The 7,286-nt window shown below is 41.8% G+C and overlaps 1 long non-coding RNA gene across 1 annotated transcript; it reads left to right on the top strand.

Annotated features, from left to right (window-relative positions):
* Window positions 1–973: 973 nt before the first annotated feature.
* Window positions 974–6,292, top strand: LOC128324217 (uncharacterized). The gene is made up of 2 exons (XR_008306731.1): window positions 974–1,283; window positions 4,786–6,292. It is a non-coding gene; the product is annotated as an uncharacterized LOC128324217 (long non-coding RNA).
* The last annotated feature ends 994 nt before the right edge of the window (window positions 6,293–7,286 follow it).

The following is a 7,286-nucleotide window of genomic DNA, read 5'->3' as shown; positions in this document are numbered from 1 at the left end:
AGGTAATTAAGCCAAGTGGACTAATTGCTGAGGTACAGGTAAAGATTCTGAATTCATATTATGTCTGAGTGAGTGAAGATACAGTTGACATTATCTAATCAAGTGAAGCACTTATAAGCTCATTGAGTTCTACTGGAGGGTTAAGAACTTGCTAAATCCTGAGCCACTTTATTTTATTTTATGTTTCAAATTTGTAGACTGCCCCAAACTTCCATCTCTCAGTGGTTTATTAGTAAGTAACTACCATTAAACACAGTGATACTTACTTCTGAGTAAATATGAATCAGATCAGACTGCATATCTTTCCCACTGAAATCAAAGGAACTTAAAAATGTGAAACTCTTATCTTAGCTAGATGCCATACTTGCATGGCAGCAGATTTTTGCATGCATATTCTTAGCTGGATGAAAAACATGTGTAAATGGGTGTAGTACGTATAGTTCATATCCCCAAATTTAACTGGCAGGGCTTTATATTTTTTGAAAAGCTTTCTGAGCCAGCATATCTATGAGTGGGAATGAGGCAGTCAGTGGATGGATGGGGGGATGGAGGCCCTCCATTCACATCTGACATCTGCTGTCATCTCCATCCACCAGCCATTTGCTCCTCCTCTTCCTCTTTCTCCTCCCCCTGCACTTCCTGGATTTGAAAAGGAAAAGAGGGGTGAAGCAAAAGGGAGTAGTATCCTAGAGTGTCTCCCCAGAGACACTCTAGATTATCTCTCTCCTCTTCTTCACACTTTCTCTTCTGCACCATTCTCCTCTTCCATCCAAGGGGCATGGAAGGAGCAGTGGCACTGTGTACTGCTGGGTAAGCGGGGGTGGGGGACAGCATTTGCTCCATGGGACATGCTTCTTGGTCAAGGGTTCCCAACCTGTGGTACTCTAGATGTTGCTGAACTACAACTCCCATCATCCTCAGCTACAATTTGTTGTAGGATAATGGTGCAGAAGAGAAAGCGTGAAGAAGAGTGATAATCTAGAGTGGGTCTGGGGAGACACTCTAGGATACTAATCCCTTTTGCTTCATTCCCCTTTTCCTTTTCAAATCCAGGAAGCGCAGGAGGAAGAGTAATTCCTCTGTTTTTATTCTTTTAAAACAAAAGCAAGTGTTTTAATTGTCTATTTTATTCTTATATTGCAACTTGGATTATGTACAGTGCCGAAAGAGAGAAAGAAAGGAAGAAAGGAAATAAAGTGTGCGGTTCTAGTTATGTAAATACACCTTTGACTCTAAAGTCTGACATCAGAGAATTTGGATGCAGTTACACATTCTCCATACAGGTGGGCATGTTCATAATACTGTTATCTGACAGACAGCATGCCCACGATAACATGGTTCCCTCCTCTTGTTAGCATACTGTGAGTCCTTGCTCATGATCCATAAGAAAGGGCTTGAAGCGGCAGGGGAAGAAGCCCCCAAAAGCTTACCTCCCCCACTCCTCACTGTTGATCTGGATGCAGAGATCTTGTGCCCAAACATGCAGCTGCCTCCTCAAGGGAGCACACAGTGCATTATGGGGATTCACCTGACATCTCTCAGACCTGGCTGAAAGCAACTGCGGCTGGCAAACAATTTGTAAAAAATGGGGCTAAGAGAGCACTATTTAAGAGGGTGGCTGGCTTGGCAGGTTTGCCACTGAGGCATTGCCAGGACTGGGTGCGATCCCGGCGGTTCCCATGAGTGGGCAAGACCAGGCTTGGCTTTGTTAGCCTGGTTTTGCCTGCGCATGAGAACAGCCTCTGTGTGTAAAATAACGGAATATAATGTTGGCAAGGTTTGATAGATGGGAAGATTAAAGAAGCTAAGATTAAGTCTCCGTGGGGCTATAAAAAGCTTAGTGGTACACTGGAATTGCAGATTTCCTGGAACAGGATGCTAATACAGATCTAAAGAAAAAGTCCCAAACCTGCAAAGATAACACAAGTGAAAGTAGCTTAAAAGCTCAGGAATGGGATTAAAATAATGTGAATTAGAATATCTTTTTTAAAAATATGATGCATCAAAATGTGACATAAAGTATATAGCCATGATTACTTTAAATTTTCATTAAAAGGCAGATATATATCCACTTCCTGTCCTGCACTTACAACAGAATCATATGAGATGGTGGGGAGGGGGGAGGAGGAAAGCCTTGTAAGTCCTGCCTGAAGCAGGAAATTTGGTGCTAGAGCAGCCTCTGCTTGAAGAGCTCCAAGGAGAGAATGCCCCCACCCAAGTAATCGGTTCTATTATTGAGGGGCTTATCATTATCATATCATCTCTTATCATTTAGACATTTCTCCTAACTTGCAGCCGAAATTTACTCTCTTGTAGCTTAAGCCCATTAGATCTACTCTCGGGCAACAGGGAACAAGCCTTTATCCTCACCTATGTGATGGCCCTTGAAGAATGCTATCGTGTCTCTCACTCAGTCTTTCTTCACTTCTCCAGTTAAATATACCTAGTCCCTTCAACCTTTTTCTCATAGGACTGTTTTCCAGATCCCTAGTCATCTTTGCTGCCCTCCTCTGAACCCATTTCAATCCACCTACATCATTCTTAAAATGTGGCACCCAGAACTGGACATAGTACTCCATGTGAGGTCTGACTAGCACAAAATAAAGTAGAATGATTCGTTCTTGTGACTTGGAAGCTGAGGTTCTGTTAATGCAGCCTAAAATCAAATATGCCTATTTTGCAATTGCATCAGATAACTTTCAGCTTGTGATCAACTGCAATCTCTATATCCTTTTCACTGGTACTGTTGGCAATCCAGGTGTAAGGATACATGTGTAGGCAGAGGTGCTCTAACCTTTGGACTATGGGGCAAAGGTCTAGTGCCTCCACACACCCTGGGGCCCCCCAAATCCTCTTTAGTCTTTCCCGGGAATACAGGGATTTACCATTGTCTCTTCCTGTGCAGTGTGAGAGTATGCCTTTCAGCACCTTCCTATATCATTGCTGCCTGATATAGGTGTTTCAGCAGGGATTCAAACCAGCAACCTCTTGCTCGCTAGGCAAGTCATTCCCTGCTGTGCCATTAGGTGGCTTCTCCATTGATTAAACTGCTAGTAAATTGATACTGAATAAGGCTGAAATCCGCTGTTGTTCAGAGGAGTGAATAACACAGAATTAGCCATCACAGGTTTATTTGATGAACTGGTCAGACTCATTTTTAATAAATGAGAGCAAATTTTAATTGGTGGGTTGAGACTTTTTCTTTTGAGTAAGACTATTTTGCTTCTGGTATCTTTCCATAAGAAGGAAAAGAAAATATTAAATATGGCCTTTTCTTCTATGTGGTAGCTTTCATTTACCGTATTAAATTATAAGCTCGTATTTATTTCAGTAACTCAAAACTCAAAATTTATTTCAGTAACCCTATACTGACATTTCATAATATGCAAATTTATTTAAATGTAATTGCTTGATTAGAAGGCGATTATACATTCTTTAATTGATTGAGTTGGCTTAACATGCTTAAGCCAAAATTAAGCATTTTACTTCAGCTTATCTCAATGGAAGTGTTGTGCACATGCTTTACTGCCTCCCATTGATAGTAATGGGATTTTGCTTAATTTGGATTGGATTATGTCTTATTTAACTTAATTTTTCTATACAGTTCTGCCTTTTAAAAATGTATGTATGTTAAAAATGTATGTTTTGGTTGACTGACACTTTTGCACTTCTGCAGGAGTATAGAATTTGATATAATGTTGTGAAGGGCAGTACTAGATATAATGTTATATATAGGGATGTGTGAACTGGCCTGACCTTGATCTGGTTCAATATCAAACCAATGAGGCTCAAGGGCTTGCTGCTAAGCCAGACTGGGTCTGGTTCAGCTTGAGGTCAAGCCAAACCCCCTGGGCTGGCTCAGGGCCGATTCAGGAGCTCCACAGGATTAAAAAAAACCACACCTTACTGCCAGGTTCAGCAGCCTCAGGTGCTTCTGTGGCTGTGGGGGGTTTCTGGCAGTTTCCCCTCCCCCACTGGCCTCCCCCTGGTCTTCTAAGGGCCATTTCAGCACATTTGGGGCCATTTGGCCCTTTCTGAGGTATTGGTGGCCATCTTGGAGGCCACCGCACATGTGCCCTGGCCATTTGCATGCCTGGGTCATGACCCAGCCATGCAAATAGACAGGGCACATGCATGGCAGCCTCCAAAATGGCCACCACCACCTCAGAAAGGCCCAAAGGCCCCAAAATGGGCCAAAATAGCCCTTCAGAGACCGAGGGAGTCCCCCAGGGCTCCAGAGACCTCCCTGCGGCTGGGGCTGCACCTCCCTCAAGGCCACCAAAGCCAGCAGTAAGTTTTTAAAAATTATGCCCCCCTTGACCCGGGCCTGAATCAGTTTGGCCTTGAGCCGAACCTAGCCCAACTCACCATGCCCCAAACCAAACTGAACCCAGTTTGGCTCAGATCTGGTTCAATTCGAGCCAAACTGGGTTTTTCCGGTTTCGTGCACATCCCATTCCATATACACAGACATAAACTAAAATCTAGACTTACATCAAGGCACTTGAAATCGGCCTGGATGTTGATGTCACCATTAATTGAAAATGGTTGTAGGTTTTACTGTTTTTATTTTAATTGTGGTTTTAGCCTGGTCTTTTAAACTTGTTTAACTTAATTTGGTTAACTTTACTAGTCTTAGTTTACAGTGTATCTATTTTATTAATGTTGTGAGCTGCTCCGAGTAGTAGTGTACTGGAGGGGTGGGGTATACTTATAAATAAAATAAATACAAATGTCCATTGCCTAGCAGGTACGCTTCAAGAGATGATGCCTTGTTCTTCACAGGTACCCGTGATGACAACATTCCCTCTGACACTTATTCAAACCAGTCTGCAAATGGATTGCCTTGACCAAAAAGCCACACCTCACTACATTTATTTCCTTCTCTTTTTGGACAAGCATTACAATCTTACTGGGCTGATCTGTCTCTACTGCTATATTTAGAGTGGCTTGCTGGAAACAACAATCATGTCTGTTTTTGAAAGAGGCAACTCATGCTAATGAGAGAAAGCTAAATCTGGCTTTTAGCAACAAAAATAAAAACAAATGTACAAAGCACATAAGCTACACTATTGTGGGACAGTCTGCTTCACACAATTATGTTTGTCCAGCCAACTGTGTTATCAGGAATTGCTGGGACTTCTTGTGCATGTACAGAAAAAGAACCATCTGAATGTCCTAGTCTGGGCAATGGAGCAGAACCTTCCCCTCAGCTAATAGGAGGGCAGGCTTGAAGAGAGGGACAAAGGAACTTTTTGATATGTTTCAAGACAGAGGGATTGAGAGACGATTGGAAGGAGAGCTGAGAAGAGAAAGCTGAATGGAGAAGAAACCAGAACGATAAGACAGAGCCAGCTCTGGAAGACGTCAGCTGACCAGTTTATAACTCTGGACCTATAGCTGAGACCTGGTGCCAGAAGCAAAGGACTAAACTGAGGGAAAGGGAGAGGCTGCCCTTTAGTTGCCGGTCTGGGGAGCTGTTGTACCATAGCCAGAGGAGAGGATTTGCAAAGAACATGAACAATTGCCCCTTCTACGCTATTGTGTAATGCCAATCCCCATGACAATAGTATCTGTGCCGCAACTATAGCCATTCCAAGCATACATACAGACATACGCAAGCTACTTTTTTCATGCTTATGCTTTATTTATGTGTTTTTTGTTCACACTCATGTTTTAGCATAAAAATGAGTTTCAATTTTTTCGATTAAAAGGGCAAACGCCAGCCATTATTCCATTGTCAACAAATTCTGGCTGCGCGTGATGAGACTTGTAGTTCAACAACAGTTGTAGAGTCAGGGTTGCCTATCTGACCTAGAACATGCACTTTCTAGCAAATGACCAGGATATCTAAAAGTCCGTCTCCAGTCCACTCATAAAGTCCTGTCCATCCCATACAACTGGCTGGGGCGGCTTTTATGTGGGTTCCTATGGTAGCTGAAATAAGCTGGTAGGAACAAGGGATAGGGCCTTATCAGCAGTGCAATGCTCTTCCCAGATGCTGAATTATTGTTTTTAACCTTTGTAAGCTGCTTTGGGTTTTCTTATAGCTTGTGGACTGAATTTGGTTTACAGAACTTTTAAAAAAATTATTATTGTGGACTTAATTTGGTTTACAAAACATTTTTATCCTATTGCCAAATTTTAATTGTGTGATAAACATTTTACGTGTAGTTTCACTTGCAGGAAGAATGTTGTGAGAGAGAAAATTTACACTGTGATGTTACCCCTCTCTTTGGGTTCTGATATGTAATGTGTTCAATAACTACGATACTGACTTTGCTGTAAAGGATGACTATCTTTGTAAGGGTTTTCTTGTGCAACAGAATACATTTCCAGCCACCAGACCACTAGCTGACATCCTGACTAAATTACCTAGTAGTACTAGTCAGGAATTACTCTAAAGGACTACTAAATTTAAATAGGACTTCCTCTAGTAAATTTAGTAAGGATGTCAGTTACATGCTGAGTAAATTTACTAGAGGAAGTCCTATTGAAATTTAGTAGTCCTTAGAGTAATTCCTGACAAGTACTACTGAGTAATTTAGTCAGGATGTCAGCTACTATCTGGGGCCCACCCCAAATGGATAAGTTGACCATCCTTGAACAAAATAATAATTTGAAAGATATAAACAAATCTAGACCTTCAGTTTGGGACAGGGAAGTCCACATAACACTGGAAACAGAGTTCACACACCAACAGTCTCGAGTAAATAAAAATGATTTTACTTGCTGCCTGGAAGGCCTCCCAGGGTAAAGTATTCCATAATTGCTATGCCACTACAAATAATTACAAATATTATTCCACACTGGCATGAGATCCTCTACAGAGAGAGGAAGGACTTAATAATTGCCTACATTCCTTCAAAACAACCATCGTCACAGCCTTGGGTTCATCTTAGGGACATGACACATTAATTTTTTTTCTTCAGGGGCAGAGTTAGAATAATACTGCATGCCACAAAACCTGTTTTGGAGTGCAACAGCAGGGTATCTCTACACCCTCAAGGTATGTTCTCAGTAGGCACTGAAGCCCATTTTGCCTTTGGCATATCATCTCTCAGAACGGTAGCTATGACAACACAAAATATATATTCAAAAGGGAGCTTAAAAAAATGCATGCAGTTTGTACAGCTATGGTTGCTTAGAACTGCCTAACTAATCAAGCAGCTGCATTAAGACTGAGTCTGAAAGCCAGAATCTAAACCTAGTTCTGTTTGTAGGGCCAGCTTACAGCCAAGTTTAATGTAATTTGAAAGGACAGAGAATGGAGCACTGCCTGTAGG

This window comes from Hemicordylus capensis, chromosome 4 (assembly GCF_027244095.1).
Source record: "Hemicordylus capensis ecotype Gifberg chromosome 4, rHemCap1.1.pri, whole genome shotgun sequence".
NCBI classification, from domain to species: Eukaryota; Metazoa; Chordata; class Lepidosauria; order Squamata; family Cordylidae; genus Hemicordylus; species Hemicordylus capensis.
This window is presented reverse-complemented; position numbering and strand designations above follow the sequence as displayed.